The sequence below is a fragment of the Podarcis gaigeae genome (assembly GCF_964106915.1).
Source record: "Podarcis gaigeae genome assembly, chromosome: 9".
NCBI classification, from domain to species: Eukaryota; Metazoa; Chordata; class Lepidosauria; order Squamata; family Lacertidae; genus Podarcis; species Podarcis gaigeae.
The window spans coordinates 50,641,567-50,660,024 of record NC_139685.1 but is presented as its reverse complement, the minus strand read 5'-3'; the positions used below and the strand labels follow the sequence as shown (position 1 = coordinate 50,660,024).

Genomic DNA, 18,458 nt, shown 5'->3' with positions numbered 1-18,458 from the left:
GTGACTTCTATGCTGGTTTACGTCCATTGATTTCAGTTAAGTATACTCTGGAACAGTATGTTCCCATGGGGCCCTAAGATGTTGTGTGGTTAGCAGAAATTGTGTTCTGTCTATGGGGTTGATTAAAAATACAAAGTGAGACTATGAAGTAGTAGTGGCCAGTTTTTAAAAGGAGAACTACTGGGTCTGACCGTAAGTCATGTTGGATATATGTAGAATATATTGCAGTGGGCTGTGATGGAGGAAGATGTTAGGTCAACCCTGCCCAGCTATCCTTAATAGTGTTATTCTGTTTTTGTATTTTAGCAAGTTGTTAAGTGAGTTTCAATATAGTAATAAATCATAGGCAGCTGGTGTGTTCCAGTGGATTCAAACCAGAAAAATCCCCTCATAACCTACTTTTTCATTCATCCTTTGGCACAAACCCTAGTTCTTGTGCCATACTGTAACTCAGCATATAACAAAGCCTAAGTGTAGACAACTATAACTAATTCAATTCTTATTTAGCCCTGCTTCCCCTCCCTCTGTTGTTTCCACCATGTTTTTTATTGTAAGCTCCTCAGGGCAGGGAACTGTCCTCGTGTATGATGATGGCACCTTCACGTTCCTCATCATATCATTTGGCTTGAACTTCTTTACTCATCCATGAACCAAATGGGTAGCATCTGCCAGTTTTACGGTATTTAATAGCCATTCTAACATTGATACCATGGGCAGCAAAAAGAAAAAAAGAGGTACCAGTACTGTAACAAAAAAAAAAAAAAAAGCCATGTGTTTTAATTTTACTCAGAGAAGCCCCTTTGCGAATCATGATCATAAATAACTTAGGTCCATTTATTTCAATAGTTATACTCTGAGTGAAATTTAGTTGACTACAACCCATTGTATTTTTTTCTCCAAAAAAGAAATAAGACGAACATTAAAATAGCACACGCCACAAAAGTTAATGTTGCCTATTGGGCAAGTTAAAATGAACAGAGATATCTCAGCTGGTACAGCAGGGGACTCAGGGTTGTGCGATTGAGCCCAAGATTGGCAAAAGATTCCTGCGTTGCAGGGGATTGGACTCAATGATCCTCAGGATCCCTTCCACCTGTGCAATTCTACTATTTCAGCAATTGAGTGGATAGTTCAGTACAGAGGTGTCAACCCTGTGTCACTGAACTCCAACTGCCGTCAGCCCTAGCTAGCATGGCCAATGGTCAGGAGTGATGGGAGTTGTTGTCCTACAACATCTGGAGGGCCATAGGTTAGCCACCCCTGATTTAGTACATTGCCTGTGACAGCCGCATCTCAAGCCCAGCCCCAAACCTACCCCTAAATCCAGCCATGTAGGAAGGACAGATCCTGAAGCTGAGGCTCCAATACTTTGGCCACCTCATGAGAAGAGAAGACTCCCTGGAAAAGACCCTGGTGTTGGGAAAGATTGAGGGCACAAGGAGAAGGGACGACAGAGGACAAGATAGTTGGATAGTGTTCTCAAAGCTACCAGCATGAGTTTGACCAAACTGCGGGAGGAAGTGGAAGACAGAAGTGCCTGGCGTGCTCTGGTCCATGGGGTCAGGACTAAACGACTAAACAACAACAAGAGATCAGTTGCATTTGATGCACACAGAATCTATTTCAGCCTTCCTATCAGAGACTTCTGTAGTACTTTGATATGAGTAATGGCTAATTTCATAATGCCACTGTAAGAATGAATGAGAGTGTAATATACTGTACTTGCAAATTGTTTCCCTCATGTGAAATGAGGACCCTAAATTGCAGCAAAAGTAGATGTTACTCAGCCTCACTCACCTCACTGAGTGTTGTGGGGGAGGAAGGGAAAGGAGAATGTTAGCCGCTTTGAGACTCCTTCGGGTAGTGATAAAGCGGGATATCAAATCCAAACTCCTCCTCCTCCTCCTCCTCCTCCTCCTCTTCTCCTTCTTCTTCTTCTTCTTCTTCTTCTTCTTCTTCTTCTTCTTCTTCTTCTTCTTCTTCTTGAGATGTTGGTAAGGCTCTTCTTTGAATGGCCAAAGGATTTCCTCCTCTCAACATAGGAACTCTTGGCTTTCCAAACTGCCCTCACAACAGGTAGACCTTGCACAGGAATGAGTTCATCGCCAACTGAAATGCTGCCACAGCAACTTTTTGCTCTTAACACCTTCAAAGCCCTATACAGCCTAGGACCCTCGTACCTACGGGACCACCTCTCCTGGTATGCCCCACAGAGGAACTTACGGTCTTCAAATAAAAACACCTTGAAGGTCCCAGGCCACAGAGAGATTAGGCTGGCCTCAACTAGAGCCAGGGCTTTTTCGGCTGCGGCTCCAACCTGGTGGAACGCTCTGTCACAAGAGACAAGGGCCCTGCAGGACTTGACATCTTTCCGCAGGGCCTGCAAGACAGAGCTGTTCCACCTGGCCTTTGGTCAGGGCACAGCCTGACTCCCTCCTTTGGCAATCTTTACAAAACTTTAGTTTATGGTTGCCATCAATTTTGATTTTAATTACTTTTTATAATGTTTTTATAATGTTGTACTGTTTTAGTGTTGTTAGCCGCCCTGAGCCCGGCTTCGGCTGGGGAGGGCGGGATATAAATAAAATTTATTATTATTATTTATTATTAATGGACATATAAAGAAAATACTGCATCCACTTCAAGCTGTGCACATGCTGTAAGAAGGCAACGTAATTATTTGTGCTGGAATTGTATCCTAGTTATTTACTTTGCACTGCTAATGTGTTTCCTATCCTTTACAAATTTGTTCTGGGAGTTGAAATGATCAGCAGTTTATGGGCAAGATTGTGCTGCCTCTTAAACCACTGTGAATTGATTAGCTTTCAGTGAACCTATTCTGGATAGATACCAGACAACTGGCTAAAGCATTTGGCCCTGCACCAATGCTGTCCATGAAAAAGCTATGAGCAGGTAAAAGACAAACTGCAGTGTGCTCAGAACCAATGTAATATGCAACAGGCCTGACTTTTTGTTTGAAATGACACTTCTCCTCATATCCCTGTGAAGTCATTTGCAATGGATTAGATTTCATTCTTTCACTTGCAAGGAGGAAGCATATACTGTATTTATGACATTGGCTCAGACATACAGGATTCAGAGCAGCGATCTATTGCTACATGTCAAATGCAGAGGCCTCAGGAAGAGTTTTGAAGCTTGGAAGGTTTTTTCTTTCAAAGGAAGAGAGAGTTCTCAAATCCTTTGTTTTATATACTTTCCCCAACTCTGTGTTAGCAGAGTTTAGTATGTGCCACAACTTGATAGTGAGCATCTAATCCCAAAATAAACTATGAACTTTTAAGAGATTTTACCTTTCCTTTTAATTAAAGTGCAATTTTACAATACTGTTCCAGAGCGGCAGCTCTTTTGATGGTAGGTGAGGGGGAAGGACGCATCAGGAGACATCTTCCAGAATGGAGCGAATGTTTGGTTTTGCAATTTCCTGACTTAGAAAGAGAAATGTTTTAGAAGAATGAAATGAAATTAACAATTCCTTGGAAAATACTATTTCCCCAGCTGAGCAGCTGTGCTCTTAAAATTAAATTTTATTAATGTTTATAACAATGTTTATAAACAACAACAAAACCAACCAACCATGAATTAATTCACTGGTACAGGTAAAAGTTACAACATAAGGCCGTTACAACAGAATAAAGGGTCCCTTAAAGAAAGATTGAAGGGTGGTTCATTATACCAAGACTTTGAAACAGAAAAAAGGGGTTCAGGGTCACAAATATTTCCCCAAAAAATCATACCTAGGAAAGTTAAAGTTCCTTTCAAGCTGTTTATTCAAATAAATGATAAAAGTCCACCAAACAGTGTGAACGTCTTCCAGCTCTGCATCTCCCCAAAGAACTTTGAGATATGGAGTGAGTTTTTCAGAAGGGCTCTGTGAAGAGCTTTCTAAAACCAACCACCAGGGGTGATATTCCTTGATCAGCCACCAATCAGGCAGCAAGAACATTACAAGAGGTTTCAGAAAAATAGATGGATTATTCCCTTTAAACCAGCTAAAAGGCATGGGGCAGAACTGGGTTGAATCACAGCTCTGATGATGGTGCCAATTTCTGATATGTTCAGAAATCTGAATGTTCCTCCAAAAGGACTGGACCACAGGCCATGGCCAGAAGTGACTTTTATGCCCGATAAAAGAGCACATAAAACACAGAAAGCATCAAGTAAGGAAATGTTGGGGAAACAGAATCAAGTGCTATCTGAATGCAGCCAGAGATTCACTCAACATACATCAACAGGGGAAACACATAAAACCATTAAAAGATATCCTTCCAAGAATCCTCTTCATAAAAAAAACTTAAAAATGAGCATGTCAATGGAAAAGAAGCAATGGTGCCAATGGGAGCTTTTCTCAGGATGCAAATAGCAGCTGTGGGGGCCCTTTGATGTGGATTAGGACTGTGGTGGTGGGGAAACATTAAGTTCTTCCTGTCTTGGTCCCAAACCAGCTTTTTTATTTTATTTTTAAAAACCAAACAAACCCAAGCAATTATGAATTGAACATTTGCCATCATGTCTGTTTTGGCCCCTTCATAAAACAGATATGTGGAGGTTCTCTGAATAAAGTTGTCTGTCCTCCCAAATGTTTTGGGGGAGGATGTTGAAGCTGATGACTTCCCTAGTGACTGGACATTTCTTCTTACTAGAATGCTAAGAACATAAGAAGAGCCTGCTGGTTCAGGCGGCAGCGCTTCTATAACCCAGCATCCTGTTCTCACAGTAGCTAAACAGATCCTTGTGGGAAACTTGTGCAGGCAGAGCCTGAGCACAAGACCATTATCTCCTCCTGAAGCTTCTAGGAACTGGTATTCAGAAGCATCATTGCCTCCAACTGTGAAGGCAGGACATAGTCATCATCACCACCACCCATAGTTGCATTAGAGCCATATGCATTGTTCCAATGCAAGAAGAGAACATATGTATCTCAATGGGTAAAATGCACTTTTCCCTAAGATAAAACTGGCTATCTGGGAAGTGGAAGTCACATGTGATTCTCCTCTTGTTCCATCTTTTGAATATCTAAAGTATTCCAGAGACTTCCAGGACTCTTTCTTCTTCTGTGGTTCAGTTGTTGAGCCTTTCCATATCAACAGTTCTCACTGCTGGTTCTTAAATTGACAACAGTACTACATTTCACCCCAGTTCCATTAGTCCATAATGTCATCCCGTTAATGTGTTTAAAACCTCCAGATCTTCGTCTATATTGATGATACAGCATCTTAGCTTTGTATCATCAGCAGATTTCATAAAAACAATATATTTTGTTTGCAAAGGCCATTGATGTAAAGCATGGAGCCATAAGAAATGCCAGTACTTAATTTTCTCCAATATGAAAATTTCCATATCAGCCCTGATAACCTGTAGTAATGCAATGGACATGGTAAAGGAAGCAGATTGTTTTCCAGGTGAAATATTTTGGCACGGAGCCATTCATGACAATGAGAATGTGCCTCTTAATCTCAGGGTTGTTCGAGCCCCACGTTGGGCAAAAGATTCCTTCATTGCAAGGCGTTGGACTAGATGACCCTTGTGGTCCTTTCCAACTCTAATATTCCATGATTCAAAAACATCTTGTCTATTTCTCTTGTGCCCAGAAAAAGAAGAAAATCATCTGGGGAGCTGTCTGATCCTGACAGATTGCAATTTTAGATAGCTAGTTGTTGTTGTTGTTTTGAAAGCTATGTATCTATTTTTGTTATCCTTGATCATAAGAAGCAGCCATTATTGGACAATAATGAGCCAAAGTGTATTAACGACTCTACAAAAAGAGAGAGAGAGAGAATGTCAATATATGGCCAACTCTGCTTCTAAAATCAATGAGAGTTTATTCTGTTGTCCTTTGGCTCTTCCCTGCTTCGAGTTCTGTGATTCTTTTAAATCTTTGGTTTCCCTAAACCGTATTGAGAAGGCTCTGGCTGTTTCCCTCTGTGGCTGATGAGGATGATGAGCCTGGTAATGTTTGTGTGCCCCTGTCTAGGCTTTGGAGTTGTTTACAACCCCCTCCCCCACTTTAGAAAGGCCTTGAAAACAGCTGTCTCCTGGGCAATGAAATGCAGAGCATGACAGACTCAGAAAGACAAAGGAGCCTTTTACAGTTAAATGTGACAAAGGAAGTAAAAATGTTTTGTGGGAAAGCGGGATTGGAAGGAGATTTTGCATGCAGACAGGCACTGAAATTCACATCAATTTCAAAAACACATTTGCTAAATGCCCCCCCCCCCCATCCTCTGCACAAAGCTAAGGAGCAAAACTGCACAGCAAACACTGAAGCTTTGCAATGTCACTGGAACCTGAGTGGAATTGCTAACTGATTTTCTCTCTCTTTCTCTGCATTCACACTGTATCACAAGTCTGAAGCCAGACCTTGTTTTCCTGAGGACAAAAAAGAGATCCTTTTGTTGCTGTTTTCCCCTTGGTGTCATCTCTTGCAGTTGCCATGGTAGCCAGCAAGTATCCTTTCAGCGCAAGTTATTGGGTCTCCGGAAGGAAGTGCTCCAGTGCTGGGCCGGGTCTGCTGTTTTTATAGAACCTGTTACATAATGCATTCTATTAAAGTTTCCTCTTGCTGTTTTATTGTGCGAAGGGGAAATTAAATTTGATGGCTCCTAAAAAGTTTGATAGAGGATGCCAGGTGATTATTATATATTATATACACAGTTCTTTGTGTCAGTTGCACACAGCAACAATATTTCTGTATGGTGTTCAAGATGGACAAATATACATTAGAGTCATTGGCAATATTTACCTGCGTGCCTATCAGAAGAGGAAATTGAATTCTAAGCGGGGCAAGTTCAAACACTGTAAAAATGCACAGTGCTATATCCATCTGGAGAACCAGAGCAGCTTGCAACCTTAGCAATTTCAAAGAGAAGGTACATGTGTTCACAATGGTTTTCTGTTTTCCTGGGTCCAGGGAATTTTCTAACAGCACTCCATGGGAATATAAAGCACTTCTTACAGCCCAAGGACAAAAATAAATAAATGATCCTATAACCATGGTTTTCCTCAGCCCCACTGCAATTTCCATCTCTTTTGGTCTTTTCTAGGCAGTTGTACATCTTCTTGCACAGTGCCAGCCATGCACCAGAGAAAGACAGAAAAAAGGACGGGGAGCTGCTTTCAAGGTATGCTTATTTATTTGATTTATATCCCACCTTCCCTCCCAAGGATCTCAAGATCCCATACATGGCTTTCAAATAAGCATATCAGTCTTTTATCTTCCTGAATTATGGTGAATAAAATGGCATTTGCTTCTGCATAGTCAGGCAAGGAATAATCATCAGCTTGATTGATTAGTGTCATTGCTTATCGTAACACACACACACACGACTGGGAATAATCTAGCTAGTTTATAGAGGAAATGAGACTTTGCAGAAGGCAAGTAAGGGAGCTGGATAGCTCTTTTGCATTGTTTCCACTCAAGCTTCTAAATAAAAAGAATGTAGCTCCATTGCAACTAAGGGCCTGTTCACACAAAGATACGTCTGATAGCATATGGTACAGTGGTTATGTGCCTAAGCATCTAGCCAGGTCACAATTCCTTTCCCATGAGTTCCACATCATCACCAGCTTACACAAAGCGGATTGACTGGGAGTACCACAAATGAGTTGAATACTGCAGTGTGCATGAGACAGTGGTGGTGAATAGGTGGATTTATGAAGGAATAACCTCTTCTGTGTATGTTTAATATAGCCACTCAGTCTCCATTCTCAACATTTGGCAGTGCTGTAGCATGGGAGGGGGCCACAGGGGCGGTTGCCCCGGGCACAAAAATATTAGGGATGCAAAATTTCAGCACCCAGTGCTGCCTCAATACAGCTGTGCATTTCCGTCACTGAGCTCTGGAAGCCACCTCTTCAGACAATGGATCAACTTTTCTTTTCTTATCTCTGCAGCTGTGCTCTCCTAGGTGACATGGGTGCTGTTAGGCATTGAGTACTCATGCATACTCCGTCCATTTTCCTCCCTTTTCCTTTTGCATGGCCCCGGGCACTGGCAACCCACACTATGCCACTGAGCCTCTTGGGCTTGCTGATCAGAAAGTCAGCAATTCAAATCCCCGTGACGGGGTGAGCTCCCGTTGTTCGGTCCCAGCTCCTGCCAACCTAGCAGTTGAAAAGCATGCCAGTGCAAGTAGATAAATAGGTACTGCTGCAACGAGAAGGTAAATGGCATTTCCATGTGCTCTGGTTTCCGTCACGGTGCTCCATTGCACCAGAAGCAGTTTAGTCATGCTGGCCACATGACCCAGAAAGCTGTCTGTGGACAAATGTCGGCTCCATCTGCCTGAAAGCAAGATGTATGCCACAACCCCATAGTTGCCTTTGACTGGACTTAACCATCCAGGGATCCTTTACCTTTGACCTTACCTAAAAGCCTTGCCTTACCTAGAAGCTACCACTAAGTGATAGTGTCAGAATGTAATGTGTCAGGATGCAATCAGAATATGGCTGTTAGTGAGACTACAATCAACCTCATGATAGTGCTTGGTGGTAGTGTTGGGGTTGCCTGATATTTTGTGTGTGCTTTATTTGGTTTTTTTAGTGTCGTTATTCTGCCTGTTGTTTGGTGGGGGCTTGTGAGCATCACCACTTTTTTCTTTTGTGAAATGGGTGTTTTGTGGTGCTCATTACTGTTTCTTAGATTTCCCAATGCGCTTTCAGATTCAAAAAGTTTGGGGACCCCTGCTCTAACTTATCCAGGTCGTGGAACTGCAGAGAGAGGGGATCAATTTGTGTTCATTAAATAGACCTTTTATTGTGGCAGAGATTCCATCCAATTTTGTTGTAGTTGGCCGTCAGCCATGTACAATGAACAGTGCAAGTGGTTTCTTGTAGGAACCTGGGAGAATCTATATAGTCACAGAAGCTGTGCAACTGCATGGAGTTGTATGCAGAAGTAATTGAGATCATATTTAATTGTTAATATTGATGTAGTGCTTTACATATTTTTGGAAGAGAAAGATGTGAGCAAAATACAAAAGGAATGCAAGTAAAATCCAAATACGAACCGATCACCTTCTCATTTGAAAGCACTGATACCCTAAAATCCCATTTGCTTCTAAGGAGGAAAGGAAAGCATGAAACTACCAAACAGAGAGAGCTAGAATTATCCTTGACTTTGTCCTGTCAAATGTTAAGTCAAACAGGAATCAGGGAGGGTTTCTTTTCTTATTTTTGGCAAGCATTTCCCTTGCTTCCTATGGTGTGGAAATGGGCAATAAATAGCAGGGTATCTTATGGCATCATTCCAGGCCTCCCGGCTACCGGTGTTGGCAAGGAAATGGCTCTCCTTTTCTTCCTCCTTGTTTTTAGAGTGTTGCATTTTCCTGAGGTGGAGGGAAGGTCTGTCATTATCAGGGAGAGAGTCAAACCACAGCGGCTGGCTTCTGCTGAACTCCTGTTGCCCTGCCAAACGGGAGGAAGCCATAACCATATTATTCACACCACTCGTGGTTTTTCTCTGAAAGTGAGACTTCCTTTAAATTACAGCACATGCACTCACATGCACACATGTGCACAAAATGCAAAATTGTGGTCTTCCTCATAAAAGCAGTTTTTTTTTAAAAAAAGAGGCCAATGCTTTCAAAACATCTTCAAATCTTCCACAAGACTAGAAATGCTGTCTTGCAATTCAGTTTGGAACAGTAACAGTATTGCTCTTGAAATGCATACTGAAAGCAGAAGTCCCCAAGGACAAGAGGCAAAAAACTTTCCTCTGTTTATCATCCCATAAAAGTGATCCTCCTGCAGCTGTATTCTGGGCTTTGTTCAACAACAGGCTTCCTCTTGCTTCCACAGAGCTGAAAATCTCTGTAAAATTAGCTTGCTTTCCTTCTCAATATTTGGTGCAAACCCTTTGGAGTCGCATCAAACCCACACTTCTTTGGCATAGACTTCTTCCCCTTCCACCCCCCAGTATATCTTGGATCTCAAAAACTAGAATTATGTTCATATGTCAGGTGTGGGTATCTGGTATTTTTGAGGGTGGAACAAAAAGCCATAGATTGTACATGTGGCTGAGGCCTTGATGTGAACATTTAGCAGAAACTGGTATGTGATATGATTTGAGCTCTGTGAAAACTCTACAAGTCTTGTGGTAGTTTTCTGTTTCCCTATGCTTATTTCCTCAGGCAAATGAATGGTCCAGAGCACATTTTTGTATTATGTTAAAATCCTAACGCAATACACCCAGGGATTCTGCCTTCCTCCTCACCAGCAAGCTGCAGGAATATCAAATGCGAGCAGGAGCTGTCTTTGCCATTCATGGTATTGTAGTGGAAGTCTCTGCCATTGTGCACCCTTGTGCAAATTAATTGAAACAAACAATGTAGTTTATTGTACAAAACTCACATATACATGTACAAAACTCACATATACGTACATTAGTAACAGATATGACCTCTGCTATTTTTAAGCAGCATTTGAACACAGTTTGACGTAGAGTCTACTAGTTTCTAACAGTCACTGTTGATTTTGGATCTCTGTACAACACATGAATCAGTGTCTGAATGAGCTTCTCCATAGTCGTACAGTCTATAGCACAGAGGTGACTTTTGCATATACAGTGGTACCTCAGGTTAAGTACTTAATTTGTTCTGGAGGTCCATACTTAACCTGAAACTGTTCTTAACCTGAAGCACCACTTTAGCTAATGGAGCCTCCTGCTGCCGCTGCACGATTTCTGTTCTCATCCTGAAGCAAAGTTCTTAACCTGAAGCACTATTTCTGGGTTAGCAGAGTCTGTAACCTGAAGTGCATGTAACCTGAAGCATATGTAACCTGAGGTACCACTGTAGCCCACAAATTCTCAATGGGATTTACATCCGGGGAATTCCTTGGCCAATCAAGTACCTGTCGTTGCTGCTTTGCCATGAATTTCTTCACCACTTTTGATGTGTGACAGGCAGCTAGGTCCTGCTGCAATATCACGGTACTGTCAGGATACCTCTTTTCCAGCTCTGGAATAATTCTCTTTCATAGAACCTCAATATATTGTGGCGAGCGCATCATTCCTTCTATTGGCTGCAGGCTTCCGACACCATAATGATCAACTGACTTTTTGTGTTTGTTTTGAGTACAGGATTACAAGTAAGATAGAAAACATGCTTTGTTTCAATTAATTTGCACAAGGGTGTACCTCTTGCTTTTCCATCGTCACTAACCACACATCTCCACACACTTGTGATAATCTCACTTCTGTGGACCCACTAGTTAGAAGTGGATTTTCCTAGCTTGGGTGCAAACTCCACCATGTACTTTCTGGCTTATGTTCTGGGTGGAGCTGATAGATTGACACCCTTTCACCCAATCACAGAGTTGGAAGGGAGCCCAAGCCCTGAAAGAGAAATTAGAATCAGCCCTGAAAAAAGGAAGGATTCAAAACAGAAGAAGAAAGCACCAAACCTTACCTTTAAAATGCTTAGTCCATCACGACAGATAGCTCAGTTGGTACAGCATGAGACTCTCAGGGTTGTGAGTTTGAGTCTCACATTGGGCAAAAAGATTCTTGCATTGTGGGGGGTTGGACTAGATAATCCTTGAAGTCCCTTCTGACTCCATGACCATCTGATTCTAAGGCCAAAGCTTACCCAGAAAATTGGGTTTTTATTGATAAAGCAAAAAGAAAAAGGCAAATTGCAGAATGAGTTGCTGAATTTACCTCAGAGGAAAGGGAAGGGAGCTATGATACCACAATCAGCTTCAGTATTTTGGGGAGTAGGATGGGGGAGCATGAGAAGCTGACAAGGGAGAGAATCAGAATGTGTACACACTAACTTGCTTGCAGTGAAAAAAATGCTATTTTCCTCAGTCCAGGGTTCTCTTTTCTCATTCTCCACAAGAGAGGAGGAAGAGAGTATTCTGGGCAGAGCAGAGACCAGCCGGAACCCTCTTAACAATTTGAAGGAAGTGGAATTGCACACCTCTAGAGAGAGAAAAATAAAATCCTGGGTGCTGCTTAAAGGGGGATTTCTAGGTGAACAAAAGGGGAAGGCAATTATTTGTGATTTTATAAATAGAAAGACACCTGACTCTGGATTTTCAGTGTTAATTGGAAGGTCTTGAAAAAACTGCAGGCTGCCACTAAGTGAAAGGGGTTGTCCTGATACACTGGGATACAGTGGCGTAGCGTGGGTTATCAGCACCCGGGGCAAGGCAAGTAATTTGCGCCCCCTAACCCATGGATTTGCGCCCCCTAACCCGTGGATTTCCCTAACCCCCAGATGTTGCGCCCGGTGCGGCCGGCCCCCCCTGCACCCCCCACGCTACGCCACTGCTGGGATACAGAGGACTTAATTCTCCCCCACATCCAACAGCACCTTAGCTGAAGGCCAGGATACTTACCTTTCACTATCAATAGAGGGTGGTGACTGGTCCTGCAAACAGACCTTGTTCTGGCTTGCCAACTCCTGACAGTTAGTTGTTACAGACAAGATGTATACCTGAGAGACAAGTTGAAGGTATGCAAGCGAAACCAAGGGGAACTGGAGCTCTCAGGTGACCCAGGATTGCTTGCTACTTTGTCATTGGACAACTTATGGACAGTCCAGCTGCTCACCATATGAACGGATAAAAACATTGAGGATGCCAAGAGGCTTATTGTGGCCATGATGTCATTATGCATATATAGTATCATTATTTCAATTATTTCAGTTAATTATTGTGGAATTGGAAAACAGATTACGTAGCTGCTCCAGACCCTTACTATCCTAAACCACAATATCTGTTTTCAGTTCAGACATGATAAAGTATCAACACTGCCCATTATATTTGTTCAAAACAATCCACTATTAACGTTCCCATGTTTGAAAACATACTTACTGGGGCTTTATTCTTCCTCTCAAATCCTTCCTCTCCCTTGTTAAGCACATATTTCTAAAACTGAAGGTTGACTGAGGTCTGTTTGTGCAAAATTCTGCCTTAATAAAAAGAATGAAAAACATCATCATAAACTTTTGATGTACTAGCCAAAGACCATCAAAGAACATCAACCTCTACATGAACTACATGTATATCTTGATGGGTTTTAGTATGTTTTACTGTTAATTTTAATTGGTTTTTTTTTAGTTTTAAATTGTTAACTGTTTCTTATTGACAATTTTCATATTTATTGTAAACTGCTTATAAGTTTTACTGCTATCAAATAGTACAAGAATTTTGAATTTTGGTAAATGAAGTAAACAAATATACAAAGCAAGTTTAAAAGGATTTATTCACACAGCTCCTGAAAATGAACAGCCCAGAAGAATGATGACTAAGTGGTGGCAACCCTAATGTCACATGATATTCAGGATAAAAGGGAACAGAGTAGAGACATACACCAGATCATAAAAGAATGCAGTTTTGCTTTGACGTGGTGACAAAGAGAGACATGAAATGCCCCCTATCTTTAAATTTAAATATGGTAAGGAAGTGAACCCTATTAAAAAAGATTAGTCAAACATCAAGGCTTCCTCCCTCCCTCCAACTCTGTTGCCCTGATCCCACAAGAGAGATTGATGAACGAAAGTAGCTTTCTGTGTACTTTGTCTACACAGATGTACAGATCTCTATCTTCATTGCAATACTCATCTACTGAATTGACTGGATGAATATTTGGATGACAATGTTAACCATGTCTAGAATTATCCACATGGCTGATGAGGTTGAAGCTATTTCTCCATTTGACTCCTGCCTGTAGTCTAGACTCTCACTTGAGGTCAGTGGTTGCACTATGTAATTCAAAAACACCCTTTGACTTGGGACTTAATGGTCCTATGGGATACCCCCGTCTTTAGATTGTACCTCGATGTGTTAAGTCTGCTTTGCTGCGTTGGGGGCCTTCCTGCTCATTGTATTGGACATCCTGGCCTGATGGTACCACCATTTGTGACACTAACTTGCAGACTTGCCAGGAGAGCCAGTGTGGTGTAGTGGTTAAGAGTGATAGTCTCGTAATCTGGGGAACCGGGTTCGCGTCTCCTCTCCTCCACATGCAGCTGCTGGGTGACCTTGGGCCAGTCACACTTCTCTGAAGTCTCTCAGCCCCACTCACTTCACAGAGTGTTTGTTGTGGGGGAGGAAGGGAAAGGAGATTGTTAGCCGCTTTGAGACTCCTTAAAGGGAGTGAAAGGCGGGATATCAAATCCAAACTACTCCTTCTTCTTCTTCTTCTTCTTCTTCTTCTTCTTCTTCTTCTTCTTCAGGAGCCATTGCTTCTAGACAGTATATGTCTTTGTTTTTCTGTTAAACCAAATATGTTAAACCTTTGCAATGTTGCCTCTGCTACAATTATCTCTTCACCAACCTGGTGGAAAGCTTCTGTAGCTTTAGTTCTGAATTTAATAGGCCTACAAATTGTTCAGAAAGTCACTAACAGACTCTTCAAGTGTCCCTATTTCCCAGGGATGTCCCTGATTTAGAGAAGCCATCCTGGTTTCTGATTTGATCCCAGAATGTCCCACTTTTCCTTAGGACGTCCCTGTTTTCATTAGAGAAATTTTGGAGGATATGGAGTGATCCGACTTCCAAGCCATCTGAAGGCAATCCTGTATAGGGAAGGTTTTCTTAAATGTTTAATTATGTTTTTATATACAGTGGTACCTCAGATTACATATGCTTCAGGTTACAGACTCCGCTAACTCAGAAATACAGACTCTGCTAACCCAGAAATATTACCTTGGGTTAAGAACTTTGCTTTAGGATGGGAACAGAAATTGCATGGTGGCGGCGCCGCGGCAGCGGGAGGCCCCATTAGCTAAAGTGGTGCTTCAGGTTAAGAACAGTTTCAGGTTAAGAACGGACCTCCGGAATGAATTAAGTTCTTAACACGAGGTACCACTGTATGCTGGAAGATGCCCAGAGTGGCTGGGGCAACCCAGTAAGATGGGTGGGATATTATGTAAAATTATCATTATGGTATGGGACGTCCCTATTTTCATCAGAGAAATGTTGGAAGGTATGCATTAATGAGTGCTGACTTGCACCCTCAGTTCTTTCTACCTAAAGCAAAGTACACTCTCTGCTTTTAAGGCTGAGGGTATAAAAGTGCCTTCAGCTTGCTAGGATGGTTTGTTTTAATTAGTGTCTTTCATTAAACTAATACTTTTTGTTCTTCAAATCCCTCTAATTTCATGTACACATCTTCTCTCATAACAGAGTTTGCTGCTGTAAGATTATATCGGTGAATTAAAACTGCTATCTCTTGGCACTTACCAACAATGAGCCCCATTATATTCTAGGTATACATTTCACATAAAGTGCCCTGCTCTTTAGACTGTGTTAAGGACAAGGTTTAATAGTCTCAGGTACTTAATTATCATCCTAATCCCTTGTATAATAGCCTTTCTGAGTGTGTAAATTGCTTGTTATAACAAAGTATGCACTGTACATACTGAAATATTTCTATCAAAGGCCTATTTATGACAGTAGGTTGCTTGATTTATAATCAGATTGTCTCAAATGCCTTGAAAGGTGGAAAATCCTTATTTAATTTTTGAGAGGCTCATAATGGACTAAGGTATGGCATTTCCTGAGCTGTAAAGCACATTTAATGCAAGTCCACTGGGTGTACATAATCAGTCCTATTATACAAGAGACCTTCGCTGAATGTATGTTATCTAGATCATGGGTGCTGAAGCAGATGCACTCTTGCTAAATCATGTTTCTCAACAGACATGGCTGTGTGTAAATATTAGGTAGCCTTGGATACCATTATATCTGATCTTTCTGAAATCTATGACAACCTGCTGGTAGTAATTACCTGGCCTTTTTCAAGAGGACATAGGGAAGAAAATACAATGGAAGTATGATCACACAGAAATCCAGGGCCATCTTTAAATGCAAATTGTGACCCTCAGTCACCTAGACCTGCTCACTATGTGGTATCTGTGAAATGGTGCAATAGTGCTTGTGAAAATTTATGTCAGCACCCATGAAAAGTTTGCCCTCCTACCAAGTGCTATTTTGCTAGAAAAAGAGGTGCCAGAACTCACCATGAATGACTCCCTTGTTTTCTTAAAATAGAAGTTGTGCACACCTGAGAGGTGTTGGAACTGAGTTCCAATGAGTTCCACTGGGAAAAAAATCCCTGCCTTTGAAAGTAGGAAGGGAATTTCTCCTTCCCATATGTGTAATAATAATAATAATAATAATAATAATAATAATAATAATAAGCAACTTAGGTTCATAATATGCAGCTAATATGATAACACAGCAGTCCCTGCCCGGCCCATTAGGAAGTCTCTTGGGGCCTAATCCTGAATTAAGCCTAAAATGCTTTCAGATTTTAAGTTTATTTAAGCATACTTATGTACAGGTGTTTCTCATGATGGATTGGCTATGGCTTTGGGTTGATCTATTTCTGCTTGAGGCAATACACAAGCTGGTGGAACCAGATGGCAACCAAATGTGATAGCTGGCTGGTGCAATCATATTGTTGCCATCTGTCCGGAAGGACCCAGTTTCAACATACTTTAGCCCCTGTAGCAGGATCACATCAACGGAAAATCTTGAGCTACAGTCAAGAGCTACTTGAACCTCCACCCCCCACAACAAAATTGGCACGGGGTCTTCCTGCTTAATTCCTGTTTTGCAGAATCCCTGTGTTACAAGGCACAAATGACCTCATGTCCCCTCCTCCCACTTCCTGCAATTGAAGTGACAGCAGCGGAAGGTGGAGACATGTCTTATGTATCATGGTACATGGCGAAGGATTTGCACTGTGATTGTTTGAAGTCCTGCCATCTGCCTTTAATTTTGCAAGGCCTGCCAATCTCATTAGATTTCATGCTCTGAATGTTTGCACTTGCACAAAAGCTGTCCAAACAAAGCTAAATCTTTGTCACCAGTATCTGTTCGTGGCATTGACTGAGAACATATGAAACAGATCGGTGCTAGGCTTGAGTGAAGTACAAGAATCAACCACTGCAAAATAATAACAATAACATTTTGGCTAAACTAGGGATAATGATGCATGTTAGGGTGTTAGACAAAAACCAGAGTTTGCATGTATTTGCATGTTAACATGTATTTGTTTGGGTTAGTGCTTAAAAGTATAAGACAAGGACTAGGTTCACAAAACATCAACTTAAGCTATAGAACTTATTGAGTGCCCACAGGCCAGTTACTATTTATTAGGCTAACCTATCTCGCAGTGTTCTTGCAAGGATAAAATGGTGTTTACATGAGAGAGAGAACCATGTACACCACCTTGAATTATTTGGGAAAAGAGAAGAGTGCCACAAATAAATATTTTAATTTTGTGTATGGCTTTCCTCTTAGTAATTTTAGAGGGGCCTAATTCAGGAATTTCATAGGAGTCTTTCAGAAAAGTAGAAGAGTTGTTACAAGGGTGTGAGGATTCTGTGAGGGGAATAAGGGTCTTCGCATGCTTAAGAAACTGCTCCCAGGATTCTTTGGGGGAAGCCATGACTATTTAAAGTGGTATCATAGTGCTTTGAATCTGTCTGGTGTGAAAGTAGTCTATGTTTAGAATGCAAAATACACTGTGAAACCTAATGTGAAACAAAACTTCCAGGATGCACTTGGCTGTTCTGTGCACCCCAATGCTGTTGTTTCCCTACCTGTCCATATATTTTAAACACATTTTTATTTCTGCTTCAGTAATATGGATTCACTCCTAGCTCTTCAGGTTTCTTCACCTTCTCGCCATGCTGTTGTTTGCATTCCCTTCAACTTGCAGTGACTCACTTTGAACCGTCTAGTTCACTCAGAAAGATAATTGCCTATTTCCACTTTAGTGCTCCAGTCCTCCTCCCCCTTTCTCTTGATTTAAAATGACCTGTCAGTTACTGTTTATCTGATGTTCCAAACATCCTGGTCCACTTTCTTTCCTCTGTGCTTCATTCGATTTTCTTTCTGGGTTCTGCAAGATGTTTCAGTTGTCATTCCCCCCCCCCCCCCCGTTTCTCCTGTCATGAGCATTTTGATGTCAGCTCCAGCAAGCTGTCTGCTTGGTTTCGTTTATAGGTGTTTTGGTGCTGAATTAGTACTTTCTAGATAGTCCAGTGTAGTATGCCATCATTAAGTGACAACATATGAGGTGCCAGCCCTTTGGCAGACTGTAAATGACCGGCTGGAAGATTTAGATGAATGAGGTGAAGTCAAGGAAAACTTAACATTTTAGTTACTCATTAAGTGATAGGTGAAGAAATGCAAGTACTATTTTTAAAGCCTGGGTAGCGTAAACCAAAATGCTGGGTCGTTTTCTTTTGTGTGTGCTTCAACTAGTGTTTTAGATATTTGATGCAACATCTAACAAGTAAAACATAAAATGAGAGCCAGTGTTGTGGTGTAATGGTTAGACCAGGACCTGGGAGGTCATCTTTCAGCCATGAAGTTTTCACTTCAGTCAATTGCTATCTCTCAGTATAGCCTACCTTTCATGGTTGTTGTGAGGAAGAAATGGGTAGAAGAAACAAGTTTATGCCACCTTGAGATCC

At 41.5% G+C, this 18,458-nt stretch overlaps 1 long non-coding RNA gene across 2 annotated transcripts in view; it reads left to right on the top strand.

The window, feature by feature from the left end:
- LOC310852556 overlaps positions 1-18,458 on the top strand; it is a 143,917-nt gene that overhangs the window by 46,687 nt on the left and 78,772 nt on the right. For both annotated transcript variants that reach the window (XR_014568258.1, XR_014568259.1), the window contains exon 2: positions 7,062-7,139. This is a non-coding gene — a long non-coding RNA (uncharacterized lncRNA). The remainder of the gene's footprint in view (positions 1-7,061; positions 7,140-18,458) is intronic.